Below are 17388 nucleotides of genomic sequence, written 5' to 3'. Positions count from 1 at the left end.
TGCGGCCCCCCTTCCCCAAGGCACCCCCCATGTTAAGGGCACGCGGCCTGGTACGGCTCAGGAGGGGGCCGGCCGGGTAGCGTGCTCGGACAAGGGTCTGTTGTGGACTTGGGGAGGGACCCCCACGCCGATTTTTTTCGGCGTTGGGGTTCCCCTTTAAGTCCATACCAGGCGGCGGGGCCAGCGACGTAAAACTATTGTACTTGCATACAAAGTAGCAATAAGACTTTGATTCAATCAGTGAACAAAGATAGTTCTTCACACAACCCCAGGGGGCTATAGATTTGATTCCTAACTTCAGGAGCTTACATGCTGCGCTACCAAAGAGGAAGACGCCAGAAGTAGCTGCTAGTGCACCTATATCATGGATATAGACTCTCTAAGCCTTTGAAATATAAAACTATTACCACATCAGAGATCTGAGCTAAGAAATCCAGGACTTTCTACATTCAATAGGAACGCACCAACAATGCACACCACAAGCTCTAGCTGGCTATATTACTTTTCTGTAGAACTATACTGTAGAAGAAATGATGGGAACAATTGAAAAACATTTAGTGGCCCATGAAACACTTAGTTTGAATCTGACATGGTGTGCTGCTGTTGAATGCTACAAAGCCTTGGATTTCTTAATTGTTACCAACAACACACACCACAGGCTCTAGCCTCTTCTCTGTTGAACTATACCAAATACAACATGGTGAGAACAATTAAAAAACAATTGGTGGCTCAAGAAACACAAAACTAGATATTTTAGCATGCAGATTTCAACACAGAACCTTAAAGCTACAAGACAAGTACTCTACATCTTGAACTACATCAATAGACACCTTGAAGGTCCAGTTTTGCCAGATGGGAATTTTCTCTAGGCCGAGTGGAAGCTTTTTTCAGGTCCGATGGTAGCAGTTTAGTAAACTATGTGAATACTAATCTACTAGTAATATGGTATTCCATTAAAATAAAGGTCTAGTTTTGAGTGCTACCCACTATCTGAGGCAGCAGCCTTGTATGTATGATACTGGGCTGGTAATTAAAAGGTTTGCAAGTTCAAATCCCCAGAGGACAACCTTTTCAGATTGATTAATTTATTAAAATTGCAAAAACCTAAAGCAATCAACTTTCAGAAGACTTATACTTATTCATTTCAAGATTATTCTTTGGAAGGTCAACTGGGAGACTAGTTTTTGTTAGATGATGGCATTTTAGTACATTAATCCACATGGCATGATATGACAACTCTGGATTTGAGCAAAATTCCCATCTGAGACTATAGCCTTGGGGATATGATGGTGAACTCGCATTCAGATGGTGGTGAGTTTGAATCCTCAAGTGGTCACCTTTACATATTTATTAATCCCCTTCATATTGGTTGCTACAGGTTACTACACCTTGAAGGTCCAGTTTTGCCAGATGGGAATTTCCTCTAGGCAGAGTGGAAGCTTTTTTCAGGTCGGAGGATAGCAGTTTAGTAAACTATCTGAATATTAATCTACTAATAAAATGGTATTCCATTAAAATAAAGGTCTAGTTTTGAGCACCACCCACCATCTGAGGCAGCAGCCTTGTATGTAAGACACTGGGCTGGTAATTAAAAGGATTGCAAGGTCAAATCCCCAGGTGATTGCCTTTTCAGATTGATTAATTTATTAAAATTGCAAAAACCTAAAGCAACCAACTTTCAGAGGACTTATACTTTCTTATGCATTTCTATGGATTACTGCACTTTGTAGGCAGTAGTTAAGATGGTTCCCTGTGATTCATGGAAATGCATTCTTGAAAGTACAGTTTTACCAAATAGGAATTTCCTCTAGGCCAAATGACATGCTAATCTAGGCTCTGATGGTAGCAGGTCAGTGGATTAATATTCACATAATTTACTATTGATATGATATTCCATCAAATTAAAGGTCTAGTTTTGAGCTCCTGTTCACCATCTGAGGCAGTGTCCTTGTATGTAGGACACTGGTCTAATAAGTAAAAGGGTTGCAAGTTCAAATTCCAAGGTAGTCTCCTTTTCAGATTAATTTATTAAAATTGCAAAAAAACCTAGAGAAATCTGAAAAAGGTGGTTACTGAGGGATTTGAATTGCAGCCCTTTAACTTACAAGCACAGTGCCTTGCATACAATGCTGCTGCTTCAGATGGCTGAACCATCTCAAAACTAGATCTTTAGTTTAGTGGATTAAGATTCACATAATTTAATAGTCATATAGTATTCCATAAAATTAAAGGTCTAGTTTTGAGCCCCACCCACCATCTGAGGCAGTGGCCTTGTATGTAAGACACTGGGCTAGTAAGTAAAATGGTTGCAAGTTTAAATCCCCAGGTGGCCACCCTTTCAGCTTAGTTTATTAAAATTGCAAAAACCTAAAGCGATCAATCAACTTTCAGAGGACTTATCCTTTCTATGGATTACTGCACTTTGTCACTCGGCCTAGAGGAAATTCCTATCTGGCAGAACTGTACCTTCAAGAGTTCATAGCCATGAGCAACAGGGCACTATTTCAACTACTGCCTACAGATTTGTCTAGAGTCTGATAGTAGCAATTTAGTAAAATATTCAAATATTACTGCAGTAGTCATATGGTATTCTATTAAATGAAAGGTCTAGTTTTGTTTTATATTTCTCTTTATTCAAATTTTTATAAAAAGCATACATTAACATTTATCATCCATTAAACCACACATCCTACCATATACAATCCCATACATCAAAAAAAAAAAAAAAAAAAGAACAAAGCAACATACTAAATAATTTTCTCTATTCCCCTCCCTGATCCCCCCCCCCCTCCCCTTTTACATATAATCATTCAACTTCCCTGAGGTACTTGACTCCTCTAATCTTTTCCAAAATTTTGAGATCTGTTCTTCTACATATCCCTCTTCTCTTACTTTTTTCTCCAAATAATATATTTCGCTCATTTCACATATCCAATCCGTTAATGTCAAAACCATTGTTTTCTTCCTTTTAGATGCTAATACAACCTTTGCAGCTGCAGTCATGTGATGTAAAAATTCTATTGCCATCCTTTTCAAAGGCCTTGAAACAAGGGAGAACAAGACAACATTCACATCTAGCTTTACCTCCAATCCTGTCACCAGTTGGTATATTTCCATTATCTTACCCCAAAATCCTTTTAATTTACTACAACCATACCATATATGTTCTAAGGTTCCCCTTTCCACCTCACATCTCCAGCAACTTTCAGAGTTGCTTTTATTAATTTTATTCATTACCACTGGGCTCCTATACCACCTAATTGCGATCTTATCATTTTTTTCCTGATATTTAGTTGCTACTGATAATTTATGTATTCTTCCAAATATTTCCTCCCATTCTTTCTCTAGGAGTTTTTTCCCTGTTTCTTCCTCCCATTTTTTTACCCCTAATATTTCTTTAATGTTACCCGAGGGGAGTAATATTTTATATATATATTAGAATTTTTTTTAGTCACCTCACCCTTTTGTATTACCATTTGTTCAAATTCAGTTATCTGTCTATTAATTAACTCTATACTCAGATCCACAAAAGTTCTCAATTGGCGGTATTGTAGCCATTTATTTTTATACTCATATCCTGCATCTTTGGGATCTTCCCATCAACTAATATTTGTATTATGCGTTCATGCTCATTCCTATTCCATACTAAATATTTAGTAGCTTTCAGAGCTGGCTCAAAATCAGGGTTCGCAAATAGGGGAGTCATAGGGCCTATCATAGAAGACAGTTTTCCTTTTTTTTATTAGTTTATCCCATATTTTTAATGTACTTCTTACAAAAAAAGGCAAGTCTTTCTCTTCTGGTCTTAGCCCCTGTACACACGGTCGGAGATTTCAACAACCAAATCCGTCGGATTTTGTCCGTCGGATTTTGTCCGTCGGATCTTGTCCAAAACTGTTGCATACACACAGTCGGACAAAGTTGTCGAAAAATCCGATCTTTCAGAACGTGATGACGTAATTTCGTTACGATGGGACTACATTCAGGCTAGTAGCCAATAGCTTTGATGTAGGAATTTGATCTGAGCATGCGTGGCACTTGGTCCGATCAAAATTCTCTACACATGATCGGAGTATGTCCGATCGGCCCAGTTGGTTGGGAAATATTTCCAACAAGTTGGAAAATTGGGTCCGACGGATATTCCGATGGAATCAGTCTGATGCATACCACACACAGTCGGATTATCCGACAACACGGTCCGATAGGACACATTCCGACGGATTCTCCGACCGTGTGTACACTTTTATCCATGGTAAAAATTTTAGTTTCATCCCTATCATATCTTCTTCTAGTTTAACCCATTGTTTCTTTTTCTCATTGTGGTGCCAATCAATTATTCTCATTAATGAGGCTGCTTGTGAGTATTTAAGAAAATCCGGCATTGCTAGGTTACTCTAGGGACCTTATGGGCCCAGATAAAACTTTCCACTATCCTTCCCATTTCCCTCATAAGTTTAATTTCCGGTATAATTGGAAGCGTTTGAAAAATATACAACATAATTGGCAACACTTCCATCTTTACAATACTTATTCTCCCCAACCATGAGTATGTTATCTTATCATATTTTTCTAATATACCTTTTATCTTATGTACTGTCCCCCTATGATTCATATCCTGTAGTTGTTTTAGATCTTTTGGAATATATATTCCCAGGTATTTAATTGCATTTTGTTTCCATTTAAATGAGAAATCCTTTTGTAATATTGTTTGCATTTTTTCTTCCAATATAATACTCATTATTTCAGATTTGTCATAATTTACTTTAAAATTACTCACTCCCCCAAATCTATCTAATTCTTTTATTAAGTTTGGAATAGTTATTATAGGATTGGTTACATATACCAAAAGATCGTCTGCATATGCAGCCATTTTATATTCCTTATCCCCAACTTTTATCCCTTTAATATCCACATTATTTCTTATAGCCTCCATAAGATGTTCCATTATTAATATATACAGTAGGGGGGATAAAGGACACCAATGTCGAGTCCCATTAGAGATATTTATATATTCCGATAATATTCCATTTGTTCTTACTTTAGCTCTTGAGTTTTTATATAATGCTACAATCCTTCCTAACATTTTTGAGCCCAGTCCTATTTGCTTCAATACTTAATCTAAGAACTGCCATCCCACCCTATCAAATGCCTTCTCGGCATCTATCGCCAGAAGGCATGTTGGGATGGCAGTTCTCTGAGCATATTCCATCAATGTACATGTTTTTATAATACTATCTCTTGTTTTTCTCCCTTTCATAAATCCTGTCTGTTCCAGATTTATATGCTCTGGTATTATCTCCGTTATCCTTTTTGCTAGAATTTTTGAATATACAGTGGTGTGAAAAAGTGTTTGCCCCCTTCCTCATTTCCTGTTCCTTTGCATGTTTGTCACACTTAAGTGTTTCGGAACATCAAACCAATTTAAACAATAGTCAAGGACAACACAAGTAAACACAAAATGCAATTTGTAAATGAAGGTGTTTATTATTAAAGGTGAAAAAAAATCCAAACCATCATGGCCCTGTGTGAAAAAGTGATTGCCCCCCTTGTTAAAACATACTATAACTGTGGTTGTCCACACCTGAGTTCAATTTCTCTAGCCACATCCAGGCCTGATTATTGCCACACCTGTTCACAATCAAGGCATCACTTAAATAGGAGCTGCTTGACACAGTAAGGTCCACTAGAAGATCCTTAAAAGCTACACATCATGCCGAGACCCAAAGAAATTCAGGAACAATTGAGAAAGAAAGTAATTGAGATCTATCAGTCTGGAAAGGGTTATAAAGCCATTTCCAAAGCTTTGGGAATCCAGCGAACCACAGTGAGAGCCATTATCCACAAATGGCAAAGACATGGAACAGTGGTGAACCTTCCCAGGAGTGGCCGGCCGCCCCAAATTACCCCAAGAGCGCAGCGACGACTCATCCAAGAGGTCACAAAAGACCCCACAACAACGTCCAAGGAACTGCAGGCCTCACTTACCTCAGTTAAGGTCAGCGTTCATGCCTCCACCATCAGGAAAAGACTGGGCAAAAATGGCCTGCATGGCAGAGTTCCAAGGAGAAAACCACTGCTGAGCAAAAAGAACATGAAAGCTGTACTCAATTTCTCCACAACACATCTTGATGATCCCCAAGACTTTTGGGACAACATTCTGTGGACCGATGAGACAAAAGTGGAACTCTTTGGAAGGTGTGTGTCCAAGTATATCTGGCGTAGAAGGAACACTGCATTTCATAAAAAGAACATTATACCAACAGTAAAATATGGTGGTGGTAGTGTGATGGTCTGGGGCTGTTTTGCTGCTTCAGGACCTGGAAGACTTGCCGTGATAAAAGGAACTATGAATTCTGCTGTCTACCAAGAGATCCTGAAGGAGAATGTCCGACCATCTGTTCGTGTACTCAAGCTGAAACGAACTTGGGTTCTGCAGCAGGACAATGATCCTAAACACACCAGCAAGTCCACCACCGAATGGCTGAAGAAAAACAAAATGAAGACTTTGGAGTGGCCTAGCCAAAGTCCTGACCTGAATCCTATTGAGATGTTGTGGTATGACCTTAAAAAGGCCGTTCATGCTCGAAAACCCTCTAATGTAACTGAATTAGGACAATTCTGCAAAGATGAGTGGGCCAAAATTCCTCCAGGACGCTGTAAAAGCCTCATTGCACGTTATCGCAAACGCTTGGTTGCAGTTGTTGCTGCTAAGGGTGGCCCAACCAGTTATTAGGTTTAGGGGGCAATCACTTTTTCACACAGGGCCATGATGGTTTTAATTTTTTTTCACCTTTAATAATAAACACCTTCATTTACAAATTGCATTTTGTGTTTACTTGTGTTGTCCTTGACTATTGTTTAAATTGGTTTGATGTTCCGAAACACTTAAGTGTGACAAACATGCAAAAGAACAGGAAATGAGGAAGGGGGCAAACACTTTTTCACACCACTGTATTCTCATGTCTATGTTCGTCAAAGATATAGGTCTATAGTTCTTACATAATGAGTTATCCTTTTCAGCTTTTGGTATTAAGACTATATGGGCTTCCGTACTTTGTACCGCAAACAACTGAGTTTCCGATATAGAGTTATATACTTTTTTTAATATAGGTATAATTAACTTCTTAAATGATTTATAACATCTAGCGGTATACCCATCTGGACCTGGGCTTTTTCCTAGTGCCAATTCTATAATTGCTTGCTGTATCTCTTCTGTTGATATTTCCTCCTCTATACTTTCTTTTGTTAACTCAGGTAAGGCTGTTTCCTTTATATAATTTCTTATTTCATCAATTTTATCCCTTTTTCCTTACCTTCCATCTTCTCTTTGATGTTATATAATTTAGAGTAATACTCATGAAATGTTTCAGAAAGCTCTAGTTTTGAACCACACCCACCATCTGAGGTGTTGGCTTGTAAGATACTGGACTAGCTAGTGAAATGGCTGCAAGTTCAAATCCGAAAGGGGCAATTTATTAAAATTATAAGGGCTTATCCTTTCTTATCAATTGCTATGTGCTATTGCACTTTGTAGGCATCAGCTGAAATAGTGTCCTGTGGCAATGGACAATGGAAAGTACAGTTTTACTAAATGGGAATTTCCTCTAGGCCAAATGGCAGAGTAGTCTAAGGTCTGACGATTGAATACTAAACAAGTTGCTAATATTAAACCCCTAGTTGTGTGTTATGTCATGATATTAAATCTCTAGTTTTAAGCCACACCCACCAACCAAAACAGTGGTCCTGCATGTATACTGCTGATTTCACAAACGATAAGTTTGCAAGTTCAAATCCTCAAGCAACCACCTTTTCACGATTCATTTATTAAAGTTACATAAACTGAAGAAGCCCATGATAACCAATCAACTGTCAGACTAATTATTATTTCATTATGGTTGCCTAGAGTTATTGTACTTTGAAAGCAGCAATCAAGATTATCCTTTGCAAGGTCAACTGGGAGACTAGTTTTTGTTAGATGATGGCAATTTAGTACATTAATCCACATGGCATGTCGTGATATTACAACTCTGGATTGGGGCAAAATTCACATCTGAGACTATAGCTTTGGGGATGAGATGGTGAGCTCACATTCACATGGTTGTGAGTTTAAATCCCCAAGTGGTCAGCTGTACATATTTATTAACGTTGTACAAACTGCTGCAACCAATATCAACCAATCATCTTTTTATCTTCATATCAGTTGCTACGGGTTACTACACTTTGCAGCATGAATCTTGGTTGAATTTAGTATGTATAGGCACTGCTGTCAGGCTTAAGTATCCAGATTTGAGCAAATTTCCCATCTGGGATTTTAGCTTTGGGGATATCATGGTGAGCTCACATTCAGAGGGTCATGAGTTCGAATCCTCAAGTGGTCACCTTTACATATTTATTAACGTTGTACAAACTGCTGCAATCAATCGTCTTTTTAATCCTCTTCATATCGGTTGCTACGGGTTACTACACTTTGCAGCATGAATCTTGGTTGAATTTAGTATGTAGAGGCACTGCTGTCAGGCTTAAGCATCCTGGTCCGTGGCGAAGCATGCAGGGAGGTGAACGTGGTATCTGAAGGCTATGAGTTTGATTCCCAAAGCGTACCAGAGCAGATGATCACTCAAAGCTGTGTGAAACCTTGGCACTGTGTGACTGAAATGAGGTCCAACCATCAAGTAAACAAACTTGGCACTGTATGAATGAACCATCAAGTAAGTAACCTTGGCACTGTGAGAATTAACCATCAATGAATTGAGGTCTAACCATCAGGTGGGTAACCTTTGCACCATGTGAACATAATGAGGTCCAGCTGTACATCTATTAGGTGGATAACCTTGGCACAGTGTGAATGAACTATCATTGAAATGAGGTCCAGCTGTGCAACTCTCAAGTGGGTAACAATGGCACCATGTGAATGAAGCAAGGTCCAGCAAGTAGGTTTGCTTAAACACCAGAAAGCAACAAGCAGTTGGATAACTGTACAACAATAGAACTTGACCATAGAAAGCACAGGTAAAGGCAAGAAATTGGAACTTAAGAATAAGCAGATTTTATGTTTTTTTTTTTGCATTTTAGCACTAAATCTCATATCTTTCTTGAACATGCTCTTCTTCTTCACTGTACTCCTGTCCCCAACTCTAGGTTCGCTCATGCCCCACTGCTGGTGGTCCGCACCACCAACTTAGTCAAGTCTTGACCACTTCATGGCAGTCTTTACAATTTCAGCCACCCTTTACCAAAGTCTTGGTGCTACTTTGAGAAAGCTCCTCTGCTCACACAGGAATCAAACCTACAAACCTCTGATTCAGAGCTCAGGAGCTTACAGACTGCGCCACTGAACTATAAGATATTGCACCTATATCATGGATCTAGACTCTCTAAGCCTTTGAAACATAAAACTATTACCACCTCCGAGATTCAACCCATGAAATCTAGAGCTTTGAGCACTCATCAGCAGCACACCAACACCATGCACCACAGGCAGGGCCGGACTTACCATTGGGCTTGATTGGGCTTGACTGGGCTCAAGCCCATGGGCCCCGCCAAGATACATAGCCGAATGGGCTATGATGGACATAAGACAGGGACTGGGCATGACTGTGAGCCAAGCACACTCAGCTACTCTCGGCTCCACTCGGGCCTGCGAGAGGACCCGAGAGCCGCCGAGATACACAGGACTCTGTATCTCGGCGGCGCCATTTTTAAACGAGAAGACTGCAATGACAAGGCTGCAAATGACAGTGGGGCAAGGCTGAAAATGACAAGGCTACACTGACAAGGCTGAAAATGCCACTGACAAGGCTGCAATGACACTGGACAAGACTTCAGATGGATGGGCAAGGCTGCAGATGGACACTGATAAGGCTGCATTGATGTGCATTTAAATGTGATTTTTTTTTCCTTAAAATTGCAGCAGAAGGGCAGCAGTCAGCAGTAGTGCACCTCAACCCTATATATTTTGGACCTATACCAGTCCTTAAGAAATAGCAGGCTGTACCTCACTCAACCCTATGTATTGTAGTACCCTATACCTTACCAGTCCTTATAAGGACCTTTGTGGAACAAGTAGGTTGTGAATGATTAGCAGACTGTACCTCAGTCCCTATACTGATAAAGGACTACTGCAGCAGAAGGGCAGCAGTCAGCAGTAGTGCACCTCAACCCTATATATTGTGGACCTATACCAGTCCTTAAGTAATAGCAGACTGTACCTCACTCAACCCTATGTACTGTAGTACCCTATACCTTACCAGTCCTTATAAGGACCTTTTTGGAACAAGTAGGTTCTGAATGATTAGCAGACTGTACCTCAGTCCCTATACTGATAAAGGACTACTGCAGCAGAAGGGCAGCAGTCAAGTATAATATTCTTTCTATATTTGGAAGAAAGAATATTATACGTGTACAAGCCTATTACCATACCAGTCCTGAAAAGAACCTTTGTGGACCTAATAGTAACAGCTACTGATTAAACTGACTGTCCCTCACTGCCTCACACACAGCTTCCTGCCTGTCCCTATTTAAACTGACAAAACACAGGCTGCTGGAACAATAACTTGAATAGCACTCAAAACTCTATCCTGTACTACTTTACCATACCAGTCCTGAAAAGGACTTTTGTGGACCTAATAGTAACAGCTAATGATTAAACTGACTGTCCCTGCAGCACACAGTGTCCTGTCCCTCTCTCTACACTGACAAAAGACAGGCTGCTGCAACAATCAGTAGCACAGCAGTGCCTCAAACCTATATCCTGAACTACACCTAACACCTATACCAGTCCTGAAAAGAACTTTTGTGGACCAAATAGCTAGCGATTTGGGTCACTGTAGTCTCTCCCTGCTCCACACAGCAACCTCTCCCTATAGTGACATACGAAAGAAGGTAAAATGGCCGCCGGATCGGGTCTAATTATAAGTTAGGGGGAATGTCCAAGTGTCCATGTGCTGTAATGTCTCAATTGGCTGTCCTGTACCCCATGATGGATGTGTCATCATAGGTCAAAGTTCTTTTACACAGTAAACACGGAAGTCCGCCGGGCGAACGGCGGCAATAGTCCGCCGATCGGGCGGTCTGCAAACAGCCGAAATTCACCGCGAAACGACCGCTGGGCAAACCGTTCGCCCATCCCTACTGAAGATGACATGATGGGAACAATTGAAAAAAATGAACTTACCTACAGAACTCTTTACCAGTAACACATCAGATTCCAACCAAGAAATTTAGGGTTTCCAGCATTCAACTGCAGCACACCAACATCATGCACCACAGGCTCTAGCCGACACACTGACTTCTAGAATTATATACCAAATAAGACATAGCATATGCCAGCCAATTAAAAAAAAATGGGCAAAAGCTATTAGTATTGGTCCAACCCACCCAGGTTACAGTGTGTTTGTCCTATTGCCCTATATTCCTGTATATATATTTCCTATATTCCCTATAAGGGAAAAGATATAGGACACTTAAAAAATGCACACTAATCGCTTAACCTCTAGGGATCCGCGCTATAGCCGAATGATAGCTACAACGGCGGACCTGCATTGCCGGGACAACGTCTATTGACATCGTACCATGCACGAGCGGCCTGCGTGCCCCCTGAAGGGCGCACGCGGCACGCTTAGTGATAGACTCGCTGGATCACAGATCTGAGTAAGGGGCCAATCCTGAACCCTTACCACGTGATCAGCTGTCAGCCAATGACAGCCGATCACGTGATGTCAATACAGCCGGTAATGGGCTATTTTTTCTCCTTGCACTGAAAAAAAAAAAGGCGATCACCGGTGGCAGTGAGCGGAACATTAGTCCCACTCACTGTGATGTGCCCAGATCCTCAGTACCCACCTGTGCCCCCTAAAAGTGCCGCCTACCAGTGCCCACCAGCGCCACCTTTCAGTGCCCACAGTGCCACCTGTCAGTGCCCACAATCAGTGCCATCTATCAGTGTCACCTACCAGTGCCCATCAGTACCACCTGTCAGTGGTACCTATCAGTGCCCATCTGTGCCACCCATCAGTGCCATCTTATCAGTGGCCATCAGTCCCGCCTTATCTGTGCCCATCAGTACCGACTTATCTGTCCCCAGTGCCACCTTATCTGTGCCTATTAGTGCAGCCTATCTGTGCCCACCAGTGCCGTCTCATCAGCGCATATCAATGAAGCAGAAACATTACCTGTTTGCAAAATTATATCACAAACTATTAAAACATGATTTTTTTTTTCAAAACTTTTTTGCTTGTTTAGCAAAAAATAAAAAACCCAGCTGTGATTAAATACCACCAAAAAGAAAGCTCTATTTGTGGGGAAAATTAAAAAAAAATGTAATTTGGGTACAGTGTGTGTATGACCGCTCAATTGTCATTCAAAGTGCATCAGTGCCAAAAGCTGAAAATTGGTCTGGGCAGGAGGGGGGTTTAAGTGCCCAGTAAGCAAGTGGTTAAAGCATAGTTTTTTTCCCTAGGGCTGTATTCTCCATAATCCCATCAGGTACAGTGTTTTAGGAAATTTTATGTGGAATTCTAATATTCTTTATTTTGAAGTTAATTTTATATTTTGATATATTTAAATAGATATGTGGGCATGTGCTAGGAGTATGTATGTGTGGTTTTGCTGCTGCTGTAAAGAGTACCCGGAAAAATGTTGTTGTATGTATACAATGGCCAGAAAGTATATCTATTACCTCTATCTATCTATGTTGAGCACAACTGAAAAACATTTAAAAGGCACATGACTGGGTTTTATGCAAACAGATTTGAACACACAACCTGTACTCCCGGTTCACACCAGTGCGCTATCGCATGTGATTCGCACTGCAGTGCAAATCACATGCAATGTCTGTGCGATGCAATTACAGCCACGTGGGTATGGCTGAATTTGCATCGCATTAGGACCAAACTTGCACAGGACCCTTTTTTTTGGTCTGCATCAGAATCAGATCACATGGGTGTACACAAGTGAACTGATTTGGGGGTGTTATTAACTTTCTATTGACACCCCCCGCTGTATGCATAGTGCAGTGTGAACTGCCTTGCGAGTCCGGTGTTATGTGGGAGCCTGCAGTGGATTCGCAGGTTTTCCACATCGCACTAGTGTGATCCCAGCCTCAAGCTACAAGACTTGCACCCTACACATTGGGCTACATCAAGAGCACAAAATCTTCAACTTTGCAGACCTTTCTATTTCTTTGGACTTCAAAAATGTATTGCTCAATTTATTTGCTGCAAATCAGTGCTAGGTTAGAGATTCATTAAACAGTAAATCAAAAGGTGCCCAGCCCACACCAATTAATGCATGTGACATTCAGATTAACACAGCACTCAGCAGTGCCAGATGAACATACAGGCTTTCCAATCTGACGTACTGTGCTTTGCAAAAAACTTGAGCAACTTGGGAGCATCTGTTCCCAGATTACACAATATGGAAATATCAACTTTAGCACCAATTTGGAGAATGTGCAGTGAAGCTCTCACTCTGGAGCCAGATGCAGGCACTATATACTAAATACATGGACCACGTGGAGCGCTTTAGAACTAAGAGTACTGTTTGTACTTTTAGGTCCTTTTCTCCCTTAAACACAATCATCCAAGTGACAGGCTTGCTTTTAAAAAGCACTTTGTTAAAAAAAATACCTTTGTGGGAAGGCACTGGTGGAAGCTGTCATTCTTGCCCTCTCAGCCTGCATGTTACTGTAGTGCTCACCCCCAAAAGGGCCCGCTGATTTGTCCCAGGTTCCTTTCACAAAATTGTTGCTGTGTGCCTGGCTGCTATTGCACTAATCCCTCTTCTGGCTCAATGAACAGTCTAGGGCAAGGGGTTCCAAACTTTTTAAAGAAAGGACCAGTTTACTGCCCTTCAGACTTTAGGAGGGCAGACGGTGCCCAGTAAACAATGCCCCATCTTTGGTATTAGGGAGAGAAATAGATAGTATCAGTGCTCCATCGGTGTTGGTTGAAGGAATAGTGCTCCACTATTGGGGTTGGTGGAAGGTATAGCTCCCTACTGTTGGTGTCAGTGGGAGGAATAGTGCCCCAGGGGTGAGATAAAAGCAAACAAAGAGCCACATCTGGCCCCTGGGCCACCATTTGAAGACCACTGTCCTATTGGAACTAAGCTGTCAAAAAACCTGGACTTGGGCTTCAGAACCCTGCAGTCTGTTTGATTGGGATATAGGGATTGAGCAAGTCTCTTGTTTAATGTGCTGCAATCAAATGCAACCAGTAAAAATCATCATTGCTCCGACTGCCGCCATGTAATTATTTGCTATACTGTAGGCTACAGAACTTTGGACCTCATCAGTACCCTTCACAACAAGCCTGATAATGATTTATAGAAATAAATCATACCTCACTCCTCTGATCTGATTCAGGAGGAGGCGGTTAATGCACAACATTTATACAGGTTCCTTGTTATTACGTTAACAATAATTGAGGCAAACCCAAATAGTAAGTACATGAATTACAATACACTGGTGCTTTGTGCTTGTCTATAAGTTTTCAAAGGGACTTATGACATTTTTGATGCCAGCTTTCACTTCTCTATGTGGTATATCTGGTCCATTCTGCAGCTTAATATAACTGCCTTAAATCCAATTTTCAACATTAAACGTATAGGTTAAAATTTTGATAAAAAACACTCCACCTCCCCCAAAATTACTTTAAGCAAGAATCCCTCCGACCCAGGTTCCCAATTACCTCTCTACGATGGTAGAAATCCCCCCCCCCCCCAACTCTATCGAAGCCCATTGTTTTTACATCAGAAATCTTAGCGCTTTTCATAGGTTGGTATAGGCCATACTCATTCAATTGGAGTGGGGCCCTATTAAAGTCTATGGGAAGTAAATGCTCAGAGAGTACCAAGAAGACTTCTCCATGGAGGATGTAAACAGTGCCCAAGACTGCTATCATCGGACAGAGGTAAGTGGGCACCTGGGGGAAAGGGTCGATTTTTTTTATTTTTATTCGAGTATGTTAGGTTATAGGGAGTGGGAGCTGGGGAATTTTTATCTAAACCCGTCTATTAAAAATAAGAGGCTGGTCACATAAAATACACAGTCTGGCAGGTAACATATAATTCTGATTCCTTCACAATTGCAGGAAAGCTTATAAACTAAAAATAATATAATATACATAGATGACATTAACATTGCTTAACTGGATCTAGTATAATTTATAAAGACTTTAAATGGCGCCTTTATGATCTGGGTTTCTAATAACCAGCCTCCCCAGTACAAACTACTATTTAAGTCCCAAAAGGAAAACCCTACTTTATGGACTTCAACCGACCTCACAAAAATCAAATACACAAAAATATAAAGAAAAATAAATAATAATAAAATAAATAATAAAAGAGAACTAGACTGAAATTAATTACTGTTTTTTAATCATACAAACCTTTTAACTTACCATGGTTTTTAAAACATGCCAAGAAGATGCTCACTTGCTGAGATCTAGTATGTCATCCATTAAGTATTGTATATAAATATACCAATATAAAGTACCACAGTACTGTTGTTAAAAGTTTTGCACCAGGGTTTTCTTTTGGTACTTAAAAAGGTTAGAAGGAGTTAGAAAGAGTTAATGCACTGTAACATTAAATGTTTGAGAAACAAAGTGTCCTGTTGTATTTTCACAGATTACATAACTGCAGGCCAAACAAGCTCCGTAAATAACTGATTGTGAGACTATGTCCCCGGACAAACTGACCACCAACATCCTGGATGCATGTTGCTACTTTCTAGTTTAAACTATATGTCTAAAATGTCATACTATATACATGTATATGATTGATATCTTGCCCCCCCCCCCACCCCTTATGCTATGTGACTCCTTTTGTTCTAAGTTTTTATAAAAATTCAATCCAAGCTACCATTAAATCTGAGCATACTTTGAATCCATTTTTGTGTCTTCTTCATTGTGTGCTCCCAGAGCTCTGTAAGGAATCCACTGGTCGTTCATAGAAACTGGGCAACCCTTTTAATTAAATGTGATCCCAGGCGGGATGCAGTGTTAATCCAAGGTAAGTGGATTTTGTCCATTTTACTGACGCTTTTCTCCTTGCCCTAGCTCTGAAAAAACTGCATGTGTACGCTGATTTTATAAGGGGTGTTAGGTACCTGGTGTTGAAGCCTGACTTGTAGAAGGAGACCTCTCTTACAACGCTGGTTCAGGAGCCACTGGAATGGGAACAGCGGTCTCGAGAGCACAGTGGGTAGGAGTGCCTGCTGGAATAGGGCCCCTGGGACTGATAGCGGAGAAGAGAACCCTCTGGATGGCTGGACGGCTGGCGGAGCAGGGCTGGAAGTTGATATAAGAGCTGAGAAATGCAAGCAGCAGCTACAGGAGCCAATGAGAGGAACCACAGCCACAGCAGAACACTGAACAGGCAGCAGGTTGGAGCAGGGTCGGACGGTCCGGGTCAGTAGGCGAGCAGACAGGTGATAGCAGCAGGCAAGGCAGCGTCTGGTAAAACTGGCAGAGGTCGGCAACGGAATCACAGGCAGAAGTGGTAGAAAGGTCAGGCGGGCCGGGTTGGGTCGGGTCGGGTCGGGTTTGGAGAAGGCAGAGAAGTCAGACGAAGCCGGGTCGGTAACAGTAGCAGATGTTCAGGTTCAGGTAGTCACATACACAGGAGCTGAGACGAAACAGCGCCGCACCAGCGCACTAGGAGAACCTTTAAGCGTTCACTAGCGTTAAACAGCGCTATCGCGCACACGCGTACGCCTACCGCCCACGCACCACTCGCGAACGCGCACGCGGGCGCGCCGGAAGCACGCGCCGACGCCTGCCAGTGTGAACACGCTGAGGCTCAGTTTGAGAAGAAGCACACGTACGCATGCGTGCACGCAGCTGTGCCTGTCCATCGCTGGTAAGTCCCTGACATTGCCCCCTCCCAAGGGGCAGCCTCCGGTTGCCCAGCAAGTCCCTCTTTTCCGGATGGGCAGATAAGTAGGCGCGAATTAACCGCCTGGCATGGATATTGCTGTCAGATTCCCAGGAATTGTTTTCCGGACCAAACCCCTTCCACTTAATCAAAAACTGAATGCGTCCCTTTCTTCTTCTGCAATCAAGGATGGCTTCCACCTCATACTCCTCGTTTCCATCCACTAAGATGGGTTCTGGAGGTCTAGTTCCTCTATCATGGAAAGGATCAGGGGCGGCAGGTTTCAGCAGTGACACATGAAACACAGGGTGAATCCTAAGCGACTCGGGCAGGGCTAACTCATAGGAAACTTCATTGATTTTCCTCTTTACCGGAAATAGTCCCATAAATTTAGGTGCAAGTTTCCTGGAAGGACAAGCCAATTTAATATTATCGGTAGAAAGCCATACCTGATCGCTAAGCTGTAGGGTCAGTTCCCCTCTTCTTCTCCGGTCAAAGGCTCTCTTGCTTTCT

Source organism: Lithobates pipiens, unplaced genomic scaffold, assembly GCF_037356315.1.
Source record: "Lithobates pipiens isolate NorthernLeopardFrog02 unplaced genomic scaffold, aLitPip1_a1.2 Scaffold_1, whole genome shotgun sequence".
In the NCBI taxonomy this organism is placed as follows: Eukaryota; Metazoa; Chordata; class Amphibia; order Anura; family Ranidae; genus Lithobates; species Lithobates pipiens.
The sequence above is the reverse complement of the archived record's forward strand: the minus strand, read 5'-3'. Positions refer to the sequence as shown.